Raw genomic sequence first — 21,930 nt, 5'->3', positions numbered from 1 at the left:
CCTGGAACATGAATGTAATGTAGAGTTCAGTAATACCTCTGATTACTGGGTAAACTAACACAGTGTAATACATAGCAGTTATCACATCCATCATCATTGTAGTTTGTTAGCACAGATAGTTTGGTGTGCAGATCATGACAGTGATAATCTGAAAAGCCTGATTGCTTGCCGTGCTGCTGCCCTCAATGCATCCTTTACATCCTGTCTTGGGCTGACTCTCTATCCTTGTCTCTGTTGGTTCTCTGTTGTTCTTATCTGTCTTGGGCTGACTCTCTACCCTGGTCTCTGTTGGTTCTCTGTTGTTCTTATCTGTCTTGGGCTGACTCTCTACCCTGGTCTCTGTTGGTTCTCTGTTGTTCTCATCTGTCTTGGGCTGACTCTCTACCCTGGTCTCTGTTGGTTCTCTGTTGTTATTATCTGTCTTGGGCTGATTCTCTACCCTGGTCTCTGTTGGTTCTCTGCTGTTATCCTCTGTCTTGGGCTGACTCTCTACCCTGGTCTCTGTTGGTTCTCTGTTGTTCTTATCTGTCTTGGGCTGACTCTCTACCCTGGTCTCTGTTGGTTCTCTGTTGTTCTTATCTGTCTTGGGCTGACTCTCTACCCTGGTCTCTGTTGGTTCTCTGTTGTTCTCATCTGTCTTGGGCTGACTCTCTACCCTGGTCTCTGTTGGTTCTCTGTTGTTCTTATCTGTCTTGGGCTGACTCTCTACCCTGGTCTCTGTTGGTTCTCTGCTCATCTCGTCTGACTTGGGCTGACTCTCTACCCTGGTCTCTGTTGGTTCTCTGTTGTTCTTATCTGTCTTGGGCTGACTCTCTACCCTGGTCTCTGTTGGTTCTCTGTTGTTCTTATCTGTCTTGGGCTGACTCTCTACCCTGGTCTCTGTTGGTTCTCTGCTGTTCTCATCTGTCTTGGGCTGACTCTCTACCCTGGTCTCTGTTGGTTCTCTGTTGTTCTTATCTGTCTTGGGCTGACTCTCTACCCTTGTCTCTGTTGGTTCTCTGTTGTTCTTATCTGTCTTGGGCTGACTCTCTACCCTGGTCTCTGTTGGTTCTCTGTTGTTCTTATCTGTCTTGGGCTGACTCTCTACCCTGGTCTCTGTTGGTTCTCTGTTGTTCTTATCTGTCTTGGGCTGACTCTCTACCCTGGTCTCTGTTGGTTCTCTGTTGTTCTCATCTGTCTTGGGCTGACTCTCTACCCTGGTCTCTGTTGGTTCTCTGTTGTTCTTATCTGTCTTGGGCTGACTCTCTACCCTGGTCTCTGTTGGTTCTCTGTTGTTCTTATCTGTCTTGGGCTGACTCTCTACCCTGGTCTCTGTTGGTTCTCTGCTCGTCTCGTCTGTCTTGGGCTGACTCTCTACCCTGGTCTCTGTTGGTTCTCTGTTGTTCTTATCTGTCTTGGGCTGACTCTCTACCCTGGTCTCTGTTGGTTCTCTGTTGTTCTTATCTGTCTTGGGCTGACTCTCTACCCTGGTCTCTGTTGGTTCTCTGTTGTTCTCATCTGTCTTGGGCCGACTCTCTACCCTGGTCTCTGTTGGTTCTCTGTTGTTCTTATCTGTCTTGGGCTGACTCTCTACCCTGGTCTCTGTTGGTTCTCTGTTGTTCTTATCTGTCACGGGCAGACTCTCTACCCTGGTCTCTGTTGGTTCTTTGTTGTTCTTATCTGTCTTGGGCTGACTCTCTACCCTGGTCTCTGTTGGTTCTCTGCTCGTCTCGTCTGTCTTGGGCTGACTCTCTACCCTGGTCTCTGTTGGTTCTCTGTTGTTCTTATCTGTCTTGGGCTGACTCTCTACCCTGGTCTCTGTTGGTTCTCTGCTCGTCTCGTCTGTCTTGGGCTGACTCTCTACCCTGGTCTCTGTTGGTTCTCTGCTCGTCTCGTCTGTCTTGGGCTGACTCTCTACCCTGGTCTCTGTTGTTTCTCTGCTCATCTCGTCTGTCTTGGGCTGACTCTCTACCCTGGTCTCTGTTGGTTCTCTGTTGTTCTTATCTGTCTTGGGCTGATTCTCTACCCTGGTCTCTGTTGGTTCTCTGCTGTTATCCTCTGTCTTGGGCTGACTCTCTACCCTGGTCTCTGTTGGTTCTCTGTTGTTCTTATCTGTCTTGGGCTGACTCTCTACCCTGGTCTCTGTTGGTTCTCTGTTGTTCTTATCTGTCTTGGGCTGACTCTCTACCCTGGTCTCTGTTGGTTCTCTGTTGTTCTTATCTGTCTTGGGCTGACTCTCTACCCTGGTCTCTGTTGGTTCTCTGTTGTTCTTATCTGTCTTGGGCTGACTCTCTACCCTGGTCTCTGTTGGTTCTCTGCTCATCTCGTCTGTCTTGGGCTGACTCTCTACCCTGGTCTCTGTTGGTTCTCTGTTGTTCTTATCTGTCTTGGGCTGACTCTCTACCCTGGTCTGTTGGTTCTCTGTTGTTCTTATCTGTCTTGGGCTGACTCTCTACCCTGGTCTCTGTTGGTTCTCTGCTGTTCTCATCTGTCTTGGGCTGACTCTCTACCCTGGTCTCTGTTGGTTCTCTGTTGTTCTTATCTGTCTTGGGCTGACTCTCTACCCTGGTCTCTGTTGGTTCTCTGTTGTTCTCATCTGTCTTGGGCTGACTCTCTACCCTGGTCTCTGTTGGTTCTCTGTTGTTCTTATCTGTCTTGGGCTGACTCTCTACCCTGGTCTCTGTTGGTTCTCTGTTGTTCTTATCTGTCACGGGCAGACTCTCTACCCTGGTCTCTGTTGGTTCTTTGTTGTTCTTATCTGTCTTGGGCTGACTCTCTACCCTGGTCTCTGTTGGTTCTCTGCTCGTCTCGTCTGTCTTGGGCTGACTCTCTACCCTGGTCTCTGTTGGTTCTCTGTTGTTCTTATCTGTCTTGGGCTGACTCTCTACCCTGGTCTCTGTTGGTTCTCTGCTCGTCTCGTCTGTCTTGGGCTGACTCTCTACCCTGGTCTCTGTTGGTTCTCTGCTGTTGTTGTTTCTTGTCTGTCTTGGGTTGCTGACTCTCTACCCTGGTCTCTGTTGTTTCTCTGCTCATCTCGTCTGTCTTGGGCTGACTCCTCTACCCTGGTCTCTGTTGGTTCTCTGTTGTTCTTATCTGTCTTGGGCTGACTCTCTACCCTGGTCTCTGTTGGTTCTCTGCTTGTCTCGTCTGTCTTGGACTGACTCTCTACCCTGGTCTCTGTTGGTTCTCTGTTGTTCTTATCTGTCTTGGGCTGACTCTCTACCCTGGTCTCTGTTGGTTCTCTGTTGTTCTTATCTGTCTTGGGCTGACTCTCTACCCTGGTCTCTGTTGGTTCTCTGTTGTTCTTATCTGTCTTGGGCTGACTCTCTACCCTGGTCTCTGTTGGTTCTCTGCTGTTCTCATCTGTCTTGGGCTGACTCTCTACCCTGGTCTCTGTTGGTTCTCTGCTCGTCTCGTCTGTCTTGGGCTGACTCTCTACCCTGGTCTCTGTTGGTTCTCTGCTCGTCTCGTCTGTCTTGGGCTGACTCTCTACCCTGGTCTCTGTTGGTTCTCTGTTGTTCTTATCTGTCTTGGGCTGACTCTCTACCCTGGTATCTGTTGGTTCTGTGCTCGTCTCGTCTGTCTTGGACTGACTCTCTACCCGGGTCTCTGGTGGTTCTCTGTTGTTCTTATCTGTCTTGGGCTGACTCTCTACCCTGGTCTCTGTTGGTTGTCTGTTGTTCTTATCTGTCTTGGGCTGACTCTCTACCCTGGTCTCTGGTGGTTCTCTGTTGTTCTTATCTGTCTTGGGCTGACTCTCTACCCTGGTCTCTGTTGGTTCTCTGCTCGTCTCGTCTGTCTTGGACTGACTCTCTACCCTGGTCTCTGTTGGTTCTCTGTTGTTCTTACTGTCTTGGGCTACTCTCTATCCTGGTCTCTGTTGGTTCTCTGCTCGTCTCGTCTGTCTTGGACTGACTCTCTACCCTGGTCTCTGGTGGTTCTCTGTTGTTCTTATCTGTCTTGGGCTGACTCTCTACCCTGGTCTCTGTTGGTTCTCTGCTCGTCTCGTCTGTCTTGGACTGACTCTCTACCCTGGTCTCTGTTGGTTCTCTGTTGTTCTTACTGTCTTGGGCTGACTCTCTACCCTGGTCTCTGTTGGTTCTCTGTTGTTCTTATCTGTCTTGGGCTGACTCTCTACCCTGGTCTCTGTTGGTTCTCTGTTGTTCTTATCTGTCTTGGGCTGACTCTCTAACCTGGTCTCTGTTGGTTCTCTGTTGTTCTTATCTGTCTTGGGCTGACTCTCTACCCTGGTCTCTGTTGGTTCTCTGTTGTTCTTATCTGTCTTGGGCTGACTCTCTACCCTGGTCTCTGTTGGTTCTCTGCTCGTCTGTCTTGGGCTGACTCTCTACCCTGGTCTCTGTTGGTTCTCTGTTGTTCTTATCTGTCTTTGGCTGACTCTCTACCCTGGTCTCTGTTGGTTCTCTGTTGTTCTTATCTGTCTTGGGCTGACTCTCTACCCTGGTCTCTGTTGGTTCTCTGCTCATCTCGTCTGTCTTGGGCTGACTCTCTACCCTGGTCTCTGTTGGTTCTCTGTTGTTCTTATCTGTCTTGGGCTGACTCTCTACCCTGGTCTCTGTTGGTTCTCTGCTCGTCTGTCTTGGGCTGACTCTCTACCTTGGTCTCTGTTGGTTCTCTGTTGTTCTTATCTGTCTTGGGCTGACTCTCTACCCTGGTCTCTGTTGGTTCTCTGTTGTTCTTATCTGTCTTGGGCTGACTCTCTACCCTGGTCTCTGTTGGTTCTCTGTTGTTCTCATCTGTCTTGGGCTGACTCTCTACCCTGGTCTCTGTTGGTTCTCTGCTGTTCTCATCTGTCTTGGACTGACTCTCTACCCTGGTCTCTGTTGGTTCTCTGTTGTTCTTACCTGTCTTGGGCTGACTCTCTACCCTGGTCTCTGTTGGTTCTCTGTTGTTCTTATCTGTCTTGGGCTGACTCTCTACCCTGGTCTCTGTTGGTTCTCTGTTGTTCTTACCTGTCTTGGGCTGACTCTCTATCCTGGTCTCTGTTGGTTCTCTGCTCGTCTCGTCTGTCTTGGACTGACTCTCTACCCTGGTCTCTGGTGGTTCTCTGTTGTTCTTATCTGTCTTGGGCTGACTCTCTACCCTGGTCTCTGTTGGTTCTCTGCTCGTCTCGTCTGTCTTGGACTGACTCTCTACCCTGGTCTCTGTTGGTTCTCTGTTGTTCTTACCTGTCTTGGGCTGACTCTCTACCCTGGTCTCTGTTGGTTCTCTGTTGTTCTTATCTGTCTTGGGCTGACTCTCTACCCTGGTCTCTGTTGGTTCTCTGCTCGTCTGTCTTGGGCTGACTCTCTACCCTGGTCTCTGTTGGTTCTCTGTTGTTCTTATCTGTCTTTGGCTGACTCTCTACCCTGGTCTCTGTTGGTTCTCTGTTGTTCTTATCTGTCTTGGGCTGACTCTCTACCCTGGTCTCTGTTGGTTCTCTGCTCATCTCGTCTGTCTTGGGCTGACTCTCTACCCTGGTCTCTGTTGGTTCTCTGTTGTTCTTATCTGTCTTGGGCTGACTCTCTACCCTGGTCTCTGTTGGTTCTCTGCTCGTCTGTCTTGGGCTGACTCTCTACCCTGGTCTCTGTTGGTTCTCTGTTGTTCTTATCTGTCTTGGGCTGACTCTCTACCCTGGTCTCTGTTGGTTCTCTGTTGTTCTTATCTGTCTTGGGCTGACTCTCTACCCTGGTCTCTGTTGGTTCTCTGTTGTTCTCATCTGTCTTGGGCTGACTCTCTACCCTGGTCTCTGTTGGTTCTCTGGTTCTCATCTGTCTTGACTGACTCTCTACCCTGGTCTCTGTTGGTTCTCTGTTGTTCTTACCTGTCTTGGGCTGACTCTCTACCCTGGTCTCTGTTGGTTCTCTGTTGTTCTTATCTGTCTTGGGCTGACTCTCTACCCTGGTCTCTGTTGGTTCTCTGTTGTTCTTACCTGTCTTGGGCTAACTCTCTATCCTGGTCTCTGTTGGTTCTCTGCTCGTCTCGTCTGTCTTGGACTGACTCTCTACCCTGGTCTCTGGTGGTTCTCTGTTGTTCTTATCTGTCTTGGGCTGACTCTCTACCCTGGTCTCTGTTGGTTCTCTGCTCGTCTCGTCTGTCTTGGACTGACTCTCTACCCTGGTCTCTGTTGGTTCTCTGTTGTTCTTACCTGTCTTGGGCTGACTCTCTACCCTGGTCTCTGTTGGTTCTCTGTTGTTCTTATCTGTCTTGGGCTGACTCTCTACCCTGGTCTCTGTTGGTTCTCTGTTGTTCTTATCTGTCTTGGGCTGACTCTCTAACCTGGTCTCTGTTGGTTCTCTGTTGTTCTTATCTGTCTTGGGCTGACTCTCTACCCTGGTCTCTGTTGGTTCTCTGTTGTTCTTATCTGTCTTGGGCTGACTCTCTACCCTGGTCTCTGTTGGTTCTCTGCTCGTCTGTCTTGGGCTGACTCTCTACCCTGGTCTCTGTTGGTTCTCTGTTGTTCTTATCTGTCTTTGGCTGACTCTCTACCCTGGTCTCTGTTGGTTCTCTGTTGTTCTTATCTGTCTTGGGCTGACTCTCTACCCTGGTCTCTGTTGGTTCTCTGCTCATCTCGTCTGTCTTGGGCTGACTCTCTACCCTGGTCTCTGTTGGTTCTCTGTTGTTCTTATCTGTCTTGGGCTGACTCTCTACCCTGGTCTCTGTTGGTTCTCTGCTCGTCTGTCTTGGGCTGACTCTCTACCTTGGTCTCTGTTGGTTCTCTGTTGTTCTTATCTGTCTTGGGCTGACTCTCTACCCTGGTCTCTGTTGGTTCTCTGTTGTTCTTATCTGTCTTGGGCTGACTCTCTACCCTGGTCTCTGTTGGTTCTCTGTTGTTCTCATCTGTCTTGGGCTGACTCTCTACCCTGGTCTCTGTTGGTTCTCTGCTGTTCTCATCTGTCTTGGGCTGACTCTTTACCCTGGTCTCTGCTGGTCTCGTCTGTCTTGGGCTGATTCTCTACCCTGGTCTCTGTTGGTTCTCGTCTGTCTTGGGCTGATTCTCTACCCTGGCCTCTGTTGGTTCTCGTCTGTCTTGGGCTGATTCTCTACCCTGGTCTCTGTTGGTTCTCGTCTGTCTTGGGCTGATTCTCTACCCTGGTCTCTGTTGGTTCTCGTCTGTCTTGGGCTGATTCTCTACTCTGGTCTCTGTTGGTTCTCGTCTGTCTTGGGCTGATTCTCTACCCTGGCCTCTGTTAGTTCTCGTCTGTCTTGGGCTGATTCTCTACTCTGGTCTCTGTTGGTTCTCGTCTGTATTGGGCTTATTCTCTACCCTGGTCTCTGTTGGTTCTCGTCTGTCTTGGGCTGATTCTCTACCCTGGTCTCTGTTGGTTCTCGTCTGTCTTGGGCTGATTCTCTACCCTGGCCTCTGTTGGTTCTCGTCTGTCTTGGGCTGACTCTCTACCCTGGTCTCTGTTGGTTCTCTGCTCATCTCGTCTGTCTTGGACTGACTCTCTACCCTGGTCTCTGGTGGTTCTCTGTTGTTCCTATCTGTCTTGGGCTGACTCTCTACCCTGGTCTCTGTTGGTTCTCTGCTCATCTCGTCTGTCTTGGACTGACTCTCTACCCTGGTCTCTGTTGGTTCTCTGTTGTTCTTATCTGTCTTGGGCTGACTCTCTACCCTGGTCTCTGTTGGTTCTCTGTTGTTCTTATCTGTCTTGGGCTGACTCTCTACCCTGGTCTCTGTTGGTTCTCTGTTGTTCTTATCTGTCTTGGGCTGACTCTCTACCCTGGTCTCTGTTGGTTCTCTGCTGTTCTCATCTGTCTTGGGCTGACTCTCTACCCTGGTCTCTGTTGGTTCTCTGCTCGTCTCGTCTGTCTTGGGCTGACTCTCTACCCTGGTCTCTGTTGGTTCTCTGCTCGTCTCGTCTGTCTTGGGCTGACTCTCTACTCTGGTCTCTGTTGGTTCTCTGTTGTTCTTATCTGTCTTGGGCTGACTCTCTACCCTGGTCTCTGTTGGTTCTCAGTTGTTCTTATCTGTCTTGGGCTGACTCTCTACCCTGGTCTCTGTTGGTTCTGTGCTCGTCTCGTCTGTCTTGGACTGACTCTCTACCCGGGTCTCTGGTGGTTCTCTGTTGTTCTTATCTGTCTTGGGCTGACTCTCTACCCTGGTCTCTGTTGGTTGTCTGTTGTTCTTATCTGTCTTGGGCTGACTCTCTACCCTGGTCTCTGGTGGTTCTCTGTTGTTCTTATCTGTCTTGGGCTGACTCTCTACCCTGGTCTCTGTTGGTTCTCTGCTCGTCTCGTCTGTCTTGGACTGACTCTCTACCCTGGTCTCTGTTGGTTCTCTGTTGTTCTTACCTGTCTTGGGCTAACTCTCTATCCTGGTCTCTGTTGGTTCTCTGTTCGTCTCGTCTGTCTTGGACTGACTCTCTACCCTGGTCTCTGGTGGTTCTCTGTTGTTCTTATCTGTCTTGGGCTGACTCTCTACCCTGGTCTCTGTTGGTTCTCTGCTCGTCTCGTCTGTCTTGGACTGACTCTCTACCCTGGTCTCTGTTGGTTCTCTGTTGTTCTTACCTGTCTTGGGCTGACTCTCTACCCTGGTCTCTGTTGGTTCTCTGTTGTTCTTATCTGTCTTGGGCTGACTCTCTACCCTGGTCTCTGTTGGTTCTCTGTTGTTCTTATCTGTCTTGGGCTGACTCTCTAACCTGGTCTCTGTTGGTTCTCTGTTGTTCTTATCTGTCTTGGGCTGACTCTCTACCCTGGTCTCTGTTGGTTCTCTGTTGTTCTTATCTGTCTTGGGCTGACTCTCTACCCTGGTCTCTGTTGGTTCTCTGCTCGTCTGTCTTGGGCTGACTCTCTACCCTGGTCTCTGTTGGTTCTCTGTTGTTCTTATCTGTCTTTGGCTGACTCTCTACCCTGGTCTCTGTTGGTTCTCTGTTGTTCTTATCTGTCTTGGGCTGACTCTCTACCCTGGTCTCTGTTGGTTCTCTGCTCATCTCGTCTGTCTTGGGCTGACTCTCTACCCTGGTCTCTGTTGGTTCTCTGTTGTTCTTATCTGTCTTGGGCTGACTCTCTACCCTGGTCTCTGTTGGTTCTCTGCTCGTCTGTCTTGGGCTGACTCTCTACCTTGGTCTCTGTTGGTTCTCTGTTGTTCTTATCTGTCTTGGGCTGACTCTCTACCCTGGTCTCTGTTGGTTCTCTGTTGTTCTTATCTGTCTTGGGCTGACTCTCTACCCTGGTCTCTGTTGGTTCTCTGTTGTTCTCATCTGTCTTGGGCTGACTCTCTACCCTGGTCTCTGTTGGTTCTCTGCTGTTCTCATCTGTCTTGGGCTGACTCTTTACCCTGGTCTCTGCTGGTCTCGTCTGTCTTGGGCTGATTCTCTACCCTGGTCTCTGTTGGTTCTCGTCTGTCTTGGGCTGATTCTCTACCCTGGCCTCTGTTGGTTCTCGTCTGTCTTGGGCTGATTCTCTACCCTGGTCTCTGTTGGTTCTCGTCTGTCTTGGGCTGATTCTCTACCCTGGTCTCTGTTGGTTCTCGTCTGTCTTGGGCTGATTCTCTACCCTGGTCGCTGTTGGTTCTCGTCTGTATTGGGCTTATTCTCTACCCTGGTCTCTGTTGGTTCTCGTCTGTCTTGGGCTGATTCTCTACCCTGGTCTCTGTTGGTTCTCGTCTGTCTTGGGCTGATTCTCTACCCTGGCCTCTGTTGGTTCTCTGCTCATCTCGTCTGTCTTGGACTGACTCTCTACCCTGGTCTCTGTTGGTTCTCTGTTGTTCTTACCTGTCTTGGGCTGACTCTCTACCCTGGTCTCTGTTGGTTCTCTGTTGTTCTTCTCTGTCTTGGGCTGACTCTCTACCCTGGTCTCTGTTGGTTCTCTGTTGTTCTTATCTGTCTTGGGCTGACTCTCTACCCTGGTCTCTGGTGGTTCTCTGTTGTTCCTATCTGTCTTGGGCTGACTCTCTACCCTGGTCTCTGTTGGTTCTCTGCTCATCTCGTCTGTCTTGGACTGACTCTCTACCCTGGTCTCTGTTGGTTCTCTGTTGTTCTTACCTGTCTTGGGCTGACTCTCTACCCTGGTCTCTGTTGGTTCTCTGTTGTTCTTCTCTGTCTCGGGCTGACTCTCTACCCTGGTCTCTGTTGGTTCTCTGTTGTTCTTATCTGTCTTGGGCTGACTCTCTACCCTGGTCTCTGTTGGTTGTCTGTTGTTCTTATCTGTCTTGGGCTGACTCTCTACCCTGGTCTCTGGTGGTTCTCTGTTGTTCTTATCTGTCTTGGGCTGACTCTCTACCCTGGTCTCTGTTGGTTCTCTGTTGTTCTTATCTGTCTTGGGCTGACTCTCTACCCTGGTCTCTGTTGGTTCTCTGTTGTTCTTACCTGTCTTGGGCTAACTCTCTATCCTGGTCTCTGTTGGTTCTCTGCTCGTCTCGTCTGTCTTGGACTGACTCTCTACCCTGGTCTCTGGTGGTTCTCTGTTGTTCTTATCTGTCTTGGGCTGACTCTCTACCCTGGTCTCTGTTGGTTCTCTGCTCGTCTCGTCTGTCTTGGACTGACTCTCTACCCTGGTCTCTGTTGGTTCTCTGTTGTTCTTATCTGTCTTGGGCTGACTCTCTACCCTGGTCTCTGTTGGTTCTCTGTTGTTCTTATCTGTCTTGGGCTGACTCTCTAACCTGGTCTCTGTTGGTTCTCTGTTGTTCTTATCTGTCTTGGGCTGACTCTCTACCCTGGTCTCTGTTGGTTCTCTGTTGTTCTTATCTGTCTTGGGCTGACTCTCTACCCTGGTCTCTGTTGGTTCTCTGCTCGTCTGTCTTGGGCTGACTCTCTACCCTGGTCTCTGTTGGTTCTCTGTTGTTCTTATCTGTCTTTGGCTGACTCTCTACCCTGGTCTCTGTTGGTTCTCTGTTGTTCTTATCTGTCTTGGGCTGACTCTCTACCCTGGTCTCTGTTGGTTCTCTGCTCATCTCGTCTGTCTTGGGCTGACTCTCTACCCTGGTCTCTGTTGGTTCTCTGTTGTTCTTATCTGTCTTGGGCTGATTCTCTACCCTGGTCTCTGTTGGTTCTCGTCTGTCTTGGGCTGATTCTCTACCCTGGCCTCTGTTGGTTCTCTGCTCATCTCGTCTGTCTTGGACTGACTCTCTACCCTGGTCTCTGGTGGTTCTCTGTTGTTCCTATCTGTCTTGGGCTGACTCTCTACCCTGGTCTCTGTTGGTTCTCTGCTCATCTCGTCTGTCTTGGACTGACTCTCTACCCTGGTCTCTGTTGGTTCTCTGTTGTTCTTACCTGTCTTGGGCTGACTCTCTACCCTGGTCTCTGTTGGTTCTCTGTTGTTCTTCTCTGTCTCGGGCTGACTCTCTACCCTGGTCTCTGTTGGTTCTGATCTGTCTTGGGCTGACCTCTACCCTGGTCTCTGTTGGTTCTCTGTTGTTCTTATCTGTCTTGGGCTGACTCTCTACCCTGGTCTCTGTTGGTTCTCTGTTGTTCTTATCTGTCTTGGGCTGACTCTCTACCCTGGTCTCTGTTGGTTCTCTGCTCGTCTCGTCTGTCTTGGACTGACTCTCTACCCTGGTCTCTGTTGGTTCTCTGTTGTTCTTACCTGTCTTGGGCTGACTCTCTATCCTGGTCTCTGTTGGTTCTCTGCTCTCTCGTCTGTCTTGGGCTGACTCTCTACCCTGGTCTCTGTTGGTTCTCTGTTGTTCTTATCTGTCTTGGGCTGACTCTCTACCCTGGTCTCTGTTGGTTCTCTGTCTGTCTTGGGCTGACTCTCTACCCTGGTCTCTGTTGGTTCTCTGTCTGTCTTGGGCTGACTCTCTACCCTGGTCTCTGTTGGTTCTCTGTTGTTCTTATCTGTCTTGGGCTGACTCTCTACCCTGGTCTCTGTTGGTTCTCTGTTGTTCTTATCTGTCTTGGGCTGACTCTCTACCCTGGTCTCTGTTGGTTCTCTGTTGTTCTTATCTGTCTTGGGCTGACTCTCTACCCTGGTCTCTGTTGGTTCTCTGTCTGTCTTGGGCTGACTCTCTACCCTGGTCTCTGTTGGTTCTCTGGTTCTTATCTGACTCTCTACCCTGGTCTCTGTTGGTTCTCTGTTGTTCTTATCTGTCTTGGGCTGACTCTCTACCCTGGTCTCTGTTGGTTCTCTGCTCATCTCGTCTGTCTTGGGCTGACTCTCTACCCTGGTCTCTGTTGGTTCTCTGTTGTTCTTATCTGTCTTGGGCTGACTCTCTACCCTGGTCTCTGTTGGTTCTCTGTTGTCTTGGGCTGACTCTCTGTCTTGGGTTCTGACTTCTTATCCTGGTCTCTGTACCCTGGTCTCTGTTGGTTCTCTGTTGTTCTTATCTGTCTTGGGCTGACTCTCTACCCTGGTCTCTGTTGGTTCTCTGTTGTTCTTATCTGTCTTGGGCTGACTCTCTACCCTGGTCTCTGTTGGTTCTCTCTGTCTTGTGATTCTCTACCCTGGTCTCTGTTGGTTCTCGTCTGTCTTGGGCTGATTCTCTACCCTGGTCTCTGTTGGTTCTCGTCTGTCTTGGGCTGATTCTCTACCCTGGTCTCTGTTGGTTCTCGTCTGTCTTGGGCTGATTCTCTACCCTGGCCTCTGTTACTCCTGTCTGGGCTGATTCTCTGGTCTCTGTTGGTTCTCGTCTGTCTTGGGCTTATTCTCTACCCTGGTCTCTGTTGGTTCTCGTCTGTCTTGGGCTGATTCTCTACCCTGGTCTCTGTTGGTTCTCTCTGTCTTGGGCTGATTCTCTACCCTGGCCTCTGTTGGTTCTCTTCTGTCTTGGGCTGACTCTCTACCCTGGTCTCTGTTGGTTCTCTGCTCATCTCGTCTGTCTTGGACTGACTCTCTACCCTGGTCTCTGTTGGTTCTCTTCTGTCTTGGGCTGACTCTCTACCCTGGTCTCTGTTGGTTCTCTGCTCATCTCGTCTGTCTTGGACTGACTCTCTACCCTGGTCTCTGTTGGTTCTCTGTTGTTCTTACCTGTCTTGGGCTGACTCTCTACCCTGGTCTCTGTTGGTTCTCTGTTGTTCTTCTCTGTCTTGGGCTGACTCTCTACCCTGGTCTCTGTTGGTTCTCTGTTGTTCTTATCTGTCTTGGGCTGACTCTCTAACCTGGTCTCTGTTGGTTCTCTGTTGTTCTTATCTGTCTTGGGCTGACTCTCTACCCTGGTCTCTGTTGGTTCTCTGTTGTTCTTATCTGTCTTGGGCTGACTCTCTACCCTGGTCTCTGTTGGTTCTCTGTCTTGGGCTGATTCTCTATCTCTGTCTCATCTGTCTTGGGCTGATTCTCTACCCTGGTCTCTGTTGGTTCTCTGTCTTGGGCTGTTCTCTACCTGTCTGTGGTTCTCGTCTGTCTTGGGCTGACTCTCTACCCTGGTCTCTGTTGGTTCTCTGTCTGTCTCTGACTCTGGTCTCTGTTGGTTCTCTGTTGTTCTTATCTGTCTTGGGCTGACTCCTACCCTGGTCTCTGTTGGTTCTCTGTTGTTCTTATCTGTCTTGGGCTGACTCTCTACCCTGGTCTCTGTTGGTTCTCTGCTCGTCTGTCTTGGGCTGACTCTCTACCCTGGTCTCTGTTGGTTCTCTGTTGTTCCTATCTGTCTTGGGCTGACTCTCTACCCTGGTCTATGTTGGTTCTCTGTTGTTCTTATCTGTCTTGGGCTGACTCTCTACCCTGGTCTCTGTTGGTTCTCTGCTCATCTCGTCTGTCTTGGGCTGACTCTCTACCCTGGTCTCTGTTGGTTCTCTGCTCATCTCGTCTGTCTTGGGCTGACTCTCTACCCTGGTCTCTGTTGGTTCTCTGTTGTTCTTATCTGTCTTGGGCTGGTCTCTGTTGGTTCTCTGCTCTGTCTTGGGCTGACTCTCTACCCTGGTCTCTGTTGGTTCTCTGTTGTTCTTATCTGTCTTGGGCTGACTCTCTACCCTGGTCTCTGTTGGTTCTCTGTTGTTCTTATCTGTCTTGGGCTGACTCTCTACCCTGGTCTCTGTTGGTTCTCTGTTGTTCTTATCTGTCTTGGGCTGACTCTCTACCCTGGTCTCTGTTGGTTCTCTGTTGTTCTCATCTGTCTTGGGCTGACTCTCTACCCTGGTCTCTGTTGGTTCTCTGTCTGTCTTGGGCTGACTCTCTACCCTGGTCTCTGTTGGTTCTCTCTGTCTTGGGCTGATTCTCTACCTCTCTGTCTTGTCTTGGGCTGATTCTCTACCCTGGTCTCTGTTGGTTCTCGTCTGTCTTGGGCTGATTCTCTACCCTGGTCTCTGTTGGTTCTCGTCTGTCTTGGGCTGATTCTCTACCCTGGTCTCTGTTGGTTCTCGTCTGTCTTGGGCTGATTCTCTACCCTGGTCTCTGTTGGTTCTCGTCTGTCTTGGGCTGATTCTCTACCCTGGCCTCTGTTGGTTCTCGTCTGTCTTGGGCTGATTCTCTACCCTGGTCTCTGTTGGTTCTCGTCTGTCTTGGGCTGATTCTCTACCCTGGCCTCTGTTGGTTCTCGTCTGTCTTGGGCTGACTCTCTACCCTGGTCTCTGTTGGTTCTCTGCTCGTCTCGTCTTTCTTGGACTGACTCTCTACCCTGGTCTCTGGTGGTTCTCTGTTGTTCTTATCTGTCTTGGGCTGACTCTCTACCCTGGTCTCTGTTGGTTCTCTGCTCGTCTCGTCTGTCTTGGACTGACTCTCTACCCTGGTCTCTGTTGGTTCTCTGTTGTTCTCACCTGTCTTGGGCTGACTCTCTACCCTGGTCTCTGTTGGTTCTCTGTTGTTCTTATCTGTCTTGGGCTGACTCTCTACCCTGGTCTCTGTTGGTTCTCTGTTGTTCTTATCTGTCTTGGGCTGACTCTCTAACCTGGTCTCTGTTGGTTCTCTGTTGTTCTTATCTGTCTTGGGCTGACTCTCTACCCTGGTCTCTGTTAGTTCTCTGTTGTTCTTATCTGTCTTGGGCTGACTCTCTATGGTCCTGGTCTCTGTTGGTTCTCGTCTGTCTTGGGCTGATTCTCTACCCTGGTCTCTGTTGGTTCTCGTCTGTCTTGGGCTGATTCTCTACCCTGGTCTCTGTTGGTTCTCGTCTGTCTTGGGCTGATTCTCTACCCTGGTCTGTCTTGGGCTGATTCTCTACCCTGGCCTCTGTTGGTTCTCGTCTGTCTTGGGCTGATTCTCTACCCTGGTCTCTGTTGGATCTCGTCTGTCTTGGGCTGATTCTCTACCCTGGTCTCTGTTGGTTCTCGTCTGTCTTGGGCTGATTCTCTACCTGGTCTCTGTTGGTTCTCGTCTGTCTTGGGCTGATTCTCTACCCTGGTTTCTGTTGGTTCTCGTCTGTCTTGGGCTGATTCTCTACCCTGGCCTCTGTTGGTTCTCTTCTGTCTTGGACTGACTCTCTACCCTGGTCTCTGTTGGTTCTCTGTTGTTCTTACCTGTCTTGGGCTGACTCTCTACCCTGGTCTCTGTTGGTTCTCTGTTGTTCTTATCTGTCTTGGGCTGACTCTCTACCCTGGTCTCTGTTGGTTCTCTGTTGTTCTTATCTGTCTTGGGCTGACTCTCTAATCTGGTCTCTGTTGGTTCTCTGTTGTTCTTATCTGTCTTGGGCTGACTCTCTACCCTGGTCTCTGTTGGTTCTCTGTTGTTCTTATCTGTCTTGGGCTGACTCTCTACCCTGGTCTCTGTTGGTTCTCTGCTCGTCTGTCTTGGGCTGACTCTCTACCCTGGTCTCTGTTGGTTCTCTGTTGTTCCTATCTGTCTTGGGCTGACTCTCTACCCTGGTCTCTGTTGGTTCTCTGTTGTTCTTATCTGTCTTGGGCTGACTCTCTACCCTGGTCTCTGTTGGTTCTCTGCTCATCTCGTCTGTCTTGGGCTGACTCTCTACCCTGGTCTCTGTTGGTTCTCTGCTCATCTCGTCTGTCTTGGGCTGACTCTCTACCCTGGTCTCTGTTGGTTCTCTGTTGTTCTTATCTGTCTTGGGCTGACTCTCTACCCTGGTCTCTGTTGGTTCTCTGCTCGTCTGTCTTGGGCTGACTCTGGTCTCTGTTGGTTCTCTGTTGTTCTTATCTGTCTTGGGCTGACTCTCTACCCTGGTCTCTGTTGGTTCTCTGTTGTTCTTATCTGTCTTGGGCTGACTCTCTACCCTGGTCTCTGTTGGTTCTCTGTTGTTCTTATCTGTCTTGGGCTGACTCTCTACCCTGGTCTCTGTTGGTTCTCTGTTGTTCTTATCTGTCTTGGGCTGACTCTCTACCCTGGTCTCTGTTGGTTCTCTGTCTCATCTGTCTTGGGCTGACTCTTTACCCTGGTCTCTGCTGGTTCTCGTCTGTCTTGGGCTGATTCTCTACCCTGGTCTCTGTTGGTTCTCGTCTGTCTTGGGCTGATTCTCTACCCTGGTCTCTGTTGGTTCTCGTCTGTCTTGGGCTGATTCTCTACCCTGGTCTCTGTTGGTTCTCGTCTGTCTTGGGCTGATTCTCTACCCTGGTCTCTGTTGGTTCTCGTCTGTCTTGGGCTGATTCTCTACCCTGGTCTCTGTTGGTTCTCGTCTGTCTCTGATTCTCTACCCTGGCCTCTGTTGGTTCTGTCTGTCTTGGGCTGATTCTCTACCCTGGTCTCTGTTGGTTCTCGTCTGTCTTGGGCTGATTCTCTACCCTGGTCTCTGTTGGTTCTCGTCTGTCTTGGGCTGATTCTCTACCCTGGTCTCTGTTGGTTCTCTCTGTCTTGGGCTGATTCTCTACCCTGGTCTCTGTTGGTTCTCGTCTGTCTTGGGCTGACTCTCTACCCTGGTCTCTGTTGGTTCTGACTGTCTTGGGCTGATCTCTGTTGGTTCTCTGTTGGTTCTCGTCTGTCTTGGGCTGACTCTCTACCCTGGTCTCTGTTGGTTCTCTGCTCGTCTCGTCTTTCTTGGACTGACTCTCTACCCTGGTCTCTGTTGGTTCTCTGTTGTCTTATCTGTCTTGGGCTGACTCTCTACCCTGGTCTCTGTTGGTTCTCTGCTCGTCTTATCTGTCTTGGGCTGACTCTCTACCCTGGTCTCTGTTGGTTCTCTGTTGTTCTTACCTGTCTTGGGCTGACTCTCTACCCTGGTCTCTGTTGGTTCTCTGTTGTTCTTATCTGTCTTGGGCTGACTCTCTACCCTGGTCTCTGTTGGTTCTCTGTTGTTCTTATCTGTCTTGGGCTGACTCTCTACCCTGGTCTCTGTTGGTTCTCTGCTCTCGTCTGTCTTGGGCTGACTCTCTACCCTGGTCTCTGTTGGTTCTCTGTTGTTCTATCTGTCTTGGGCTGACTCTCTACCCTGGTCTCTGTTGGTTCTCTGTTGTTCTTATCTGTCTTGGGCTGACTCTCTACCCTGGTCTCTGTTGGTTCTCTGTCATGTCTTGGGCTGACTCTCTACCCTGGTCTCTGTTGGTTCTCTGCTCATCTCGTCTGTCTTGGGCTGACTCTCTACCCTGGTCTCTGTTGGTTCTCTGTTGTTCTTATCTGTCTTGGGCTGACTCTCTACCCTGGTCTCTGTTGGTTCTCTGCTCTCTGTCTTGGGCTGACTCTCTACCTTGGTCTCTGTTGGTTCTCTGTTGTTCTTATCTGTCTTGGGCTGACTCTCTACCCTGGTCTCTGTTGGTTCTCTGTTGTTCTTATCTGTCTTGGGCTGACTCTCTACCCTGGTCTCTGTTGGTTCTCTGTTGTTCTTATCTGTCTTGGGCTGACTCTCTACCCTGGTCTCTGTTGGTTCTCTGTTGTTCTCATCTGTCTTGGGCTGACTCTCTACCCTGGTCTCTGTTGGTTCTCTGCTGTTCTCATCTGTCTTGGGCTGACTCTTACCCTGGTCTCTGCTGGTCTCGTCTGTCTTGGGCTGATTCTCTACCCTGGTCTCTGTTGGTTCTCGTCTGTCTTGGGCTGATTCTCTTGGTCTCTGTTGGTTCTCGTCTGTCTTGGGCTGATTCTCTACCCTGGTCTCTGTTGGTTCTCGTCTGTCTTGGGCTGATTCTCTACCCTGGTCTCTGTTGGTTCTCGTCTGTCTTGGGCTGATTCTCTACCCTGGTCTCTGTTGGTTCTCGTCTGTCTTGGGCTGATTCTCTACCCTGGCCTCTGTTGGTTCTCGTCTGTCTTGGGCTGATTCTCTACCCTGGTCTCTGTTGGTTCTCGTCTGTCTTGGGCTGATTCTCTACCCTGGTCTCTGTTGGTTCTCGTCTGTCTTGGGCTGATTCTCTACCCTGGTCTCTGTTGGTTCTCGTCTGTCTTGGGCTGATTCTCTACCCTGGTCTCTGTTGGTTCTCGTCTGTCTTGGGCTTCTACCCTGGTCTCTGTTGGTTCTTCTGTCTTGGGCTGATTCTCTACCCTGGTCTCTGTTGGTTCTCTCTGTCTCTGACTCTCTACCCTGGTCTGTCTTGGGCTGATTCTCTACCCTGGCCTCTGTTGGTTCTTGTCTGTCTTGGGCTGACTCTCTACCCTGGTCTCTGTTGGTTCTCTGCTCGTCTCGTCTGTCTTGGACTGACTCTCTACCCTGGTCTCTGTTGGTTCTCTGTTGTTCTCACCTGTCTTGGGCTGACTCTCTACCCTGGTCTCTGTTGGTTCTCTGTTGTTCTTATCTGTCTTGGGCTGACTCTCTACCCTGGTCTCTGTTGGTTCTCTGTTGTTCTTATCTGTCTTGGGCTGACTCTCTAACCTGGTCTCTGTTGGTTCTCTGTTGTTCTTATCTGTCTTGGGCTGACTCTCTACCCTGGTCTCTGTTGGTTCTCTGTTGTTCTTATCTGTCTTGGGCTGACTCTCTACCCTGGTCTCTGTTGGTTCTCGTCTGTCTTGGGCTGATTCTCTACCCTGGTCTCTGTTGGTTCTCGTCTGTCTTGGGCTGATTCTCTACCCTGGTCTCTGTTGGTTCTCGTCTGTCTTGGGCTGATTCTCTACCCTGGTCTCTGTTGGTTCTCGTCTGTCTTGGGCTGATTCTCTACCCTGGTCTCTGTTGGTTCTCGTCTGTCTTGGGCTGATTCTCTACCCTGGTCTCTGTTGGATCTCGTCTGTCTTGGGCTGATTCTCTACCCTGGTCTCTGTTGGTTCTCTCTGTCTTGGGCTGATTCTCTACCTGGTCTCTGTTGGTTCTGTCTGTCTTGGGCTGATTCTCTACCCTGGTCTCTGTTGGTTCTCGTCTGTCTTGGGCTGATTCTCTACCCTGGCCTCTGTTGGTTCTCTTCTGTCTTGGACTGACTCTCTACCCTGGTCTCTGTTGGTTCTCTGTTGTTCTTACCTGTCTTGGGCTGACTCTCTACCCTGGTCTCTGTTGGTTCTCTGTTGTTCTTATCTGTCTTGGGCTGACTCTCTACCCTGGTCTCTGTTGGTTCTCTGTTGTTCTTATCTGTCTTGGGCTGACTCTCTAATCTGGTCTCTGTTGGTTCTCTGTTGTTCTTATCTGTCTTGGGCTGACTCTCTACCCTGGTCTCTGTTGGTTCTCTGTTGTTCTTATCTGTCTTGGGCTGACTCTCTACCCTGGTCTCTGTTGGTTCTCTGTTGTTCTTATCTGTCTTGGGCTGACTCTCTACCCTGGTCTCTGTTGGTTCTCTGCTCATCTCGTCTGTCTTGGGCTGACTCTCTACCCTGGTCTCTGTTGGTTCTCTGCTCATCTCGTCTGTCTTGGGCTGACTCTCTACCCTGGTCTCTGTTGGTTCTCTGTTGTTCTTATCTGTCTTGGGCTGACTCTCTACCCTGGTCTCTGTTGGTTCTCTGCTCGTCTGTCTTGGGCTGACTCTCTACCTTGGTCTCTGTTGGTTCTCTGTTGTTCTTATCTGTCTTGGGCTGACTCTCTACCCTGGTCTCTGTTGGTTCTCTGTTGTTCTTATCTGTCTTGGGCTGACTCTCTACCCTGGTCTCTGTTGGTTCTCTGTTGTTCTTATCTGTCTTGGGCTGACTCTCTACCCTGGTCTCTGTTGGTTCTCTGTTGTTCTCATCTGTCTTGGGCTGACTCTCTACCCTGGTCTCTGTTGGTTCTCTGCTGTTCTCATCTGTCTTGGGCTGACTCTTTACCCTGGTCTCTGTTGGTTCTCTGTCTGGGCTGATTCTCTATGGTCTCTGTCTTCTGTCTTGGGCTGATTCTCTACCCTGGTCTCTGTTGGTTCTCGTCTGTCTTGGGCTGATTCTCTACCCTGGTCTCTGTTGGTTCTCGTCTGTCTTGGGCTGATTCTCTACCCTGGTCTCTGTTGGTTCTCGTCTGTCTTGGGCTGATTCTCTACTCTGGTCTCTGTTGGTTCTCGTCTGTCTTGGGCTGATTCTCTACCCTGGCCTCTGTTGGTTCTCGTCTGTCTTGGGCTGATTCTCTACTCTGGTCTCTGTTGGTTCTCGTCTGTCTTGGGCTGATTCTCTACCCTGGTCTCTGTTGGTTCTCGTCTGTCTTGGGCTGATTCTCTACCCTGGTCTCTGTTGGTTCTCGTCTGTCTTGGGCTGATTCTCTACCCTGGCCTCTGTTGGTTCTCGTCTGTCTTGGGCTGACTCTCTACCCTGGTCTCTGTTGGTTCTCGTCTGTCTTGGGCTGATTCTCTACCCTGGCCTCTGTTGGTTCTCGTCTGTCTTGGGCTGACTCTCTACCCTGGTCTCTGTTGGTTCTCTGCTCGTCTCGTCTGTCTTGGACTGACTCTCTACCCTGGTCTCTGGTGGTTCTCTGTTGTTCTTATCTGTCTTGGGCTGACTCTCTACCCTGGTCTCTGTTGGTTCTCTGCTCGTCTGTCTTGGGCTGACTCTCTACCCTGGTCTCTGTTGGTTCTCTGTTGTTCTCACCTGTCTTGGGCTGACTCTCTACCCTGGTCTCTGTTGGTTCTCTGTTGTTCTTATCTGTCTTGGGCTGACTCTCTACCCTGGTCTCTGTTGGTTCTCTGTTGTTCTTATCTGTCTTGGGCTGACTCTCTACCTGGTCTCTGTTGGTTCTCTGTTGTTCTTATCTGTCTTGGGCTGACTCTCTACCCTGGTCTCTGTTAGTTCTCTGTTGTTCTTATCTGTCTTGGGCTGACTCTCTACCCTGGTCTCTGTTGGTTCTCTCTGTCTTGGGCTGATTCTCTACCCTGGTCTCTGTTGGTTCTCGTCTGTCTTGGGCTGATTCTCTACCCTGGTCTCTGTTGGTTCTCGTCTGTCTTGGGCTGATTCTCTACCCTGGTCTCTGTTGGTTCTCGTCTGTCTTGGGCTGATTCTCTACCCTGGCCTCTGTTGGTTCTCTGTCTGGTTCTCTACCCTGGTCTCTGTCTTCTGTCTTGGGCTGATTCTCTACCCTGGTCTCTGTTGGTTCTCGTCTGTCTTGGGCTGATTCTCTACCCTGGTCTCTGTTGGTTCTCGTCTGTCTTGGGCTGATTCTCTACCCTGGTTTCTGTTGGTTCTCGTCTGTCTTGGGCTGATTCTCTACCCTGGCCTCTGTTGGTTCTCTTCTGTCTTGGACTGACTCTCTACCCTGGTCTCTGTTGGTTCTCTGTTGTTCTTACCTGTCTTGGGCTGACTCTCTACCCTGGTCTCTGTTGGTTCTCTGTTGTTCTTATCTGTCTTGGGCTGACTCTCTACCCTGGTCTCTGTTGGTTCTCTGTTGTTCTTATCTGTCTTGGGCTGACTCTCTAATCCTGGTCTCTGTTGGTTCTCTGTTGTTCTTATCTGTCTTGGGCTGACTCTCTACCCTGGTCTCTGTTGGTTCTCTGTTGTTCTTATCTGTCTTGGGCTGACTCTCTACCCTGGTCTCTGTTGGTTCTCTGCTCGTCTGTCTTGGGCTGACTCTCTACCCTGGTCTCTGTTGGTTCTCTGTTGTTCCTATCTGTCTTGGGCTGACTCTCTACCCTGGTCTCTGTTGGTTCTCTGTTGTTCTTATCTGTCTTGGGCTGACTCTCTACCCTGGTCTCTGTTGGTTCTCTGCTCATCTCGTCTGTCTTGGGCTGACTCTCTACCCTGGTCTCTGTTGGTTCTCTGCTCATCTCGTCTGTCTTGGGCTGACTCTCTACCCTGGTCTCTGTTGGTTCTCTGTTGTTCTTATCTGTCTTGGGCTGACTCTCTACCCTGGTCTCTGTTGGTTCTCTGCTCGTCTGTCTTGGGCTGACTCTCTACCCTGGTCTCTGT

The sequence above is a fragment of the Oncorhynchus keta genome, chromosome 10, assembly GCF_023373465.1.
Source record: "Oncorhynchus keta strain PuntledgeMale-10-30-2019 chromosome 10, Oket_V2, whole genome shotgun sequence".
Lineage (NCBI taxonomy): Eukaryota > Metazoa > Chordata > Actinopteri > Salmoniformes > Salmonidae > Oncorhynchus > Oncorhynchus keta.
Note: the sequence above shows the minus strand (reverse complement) of the source record.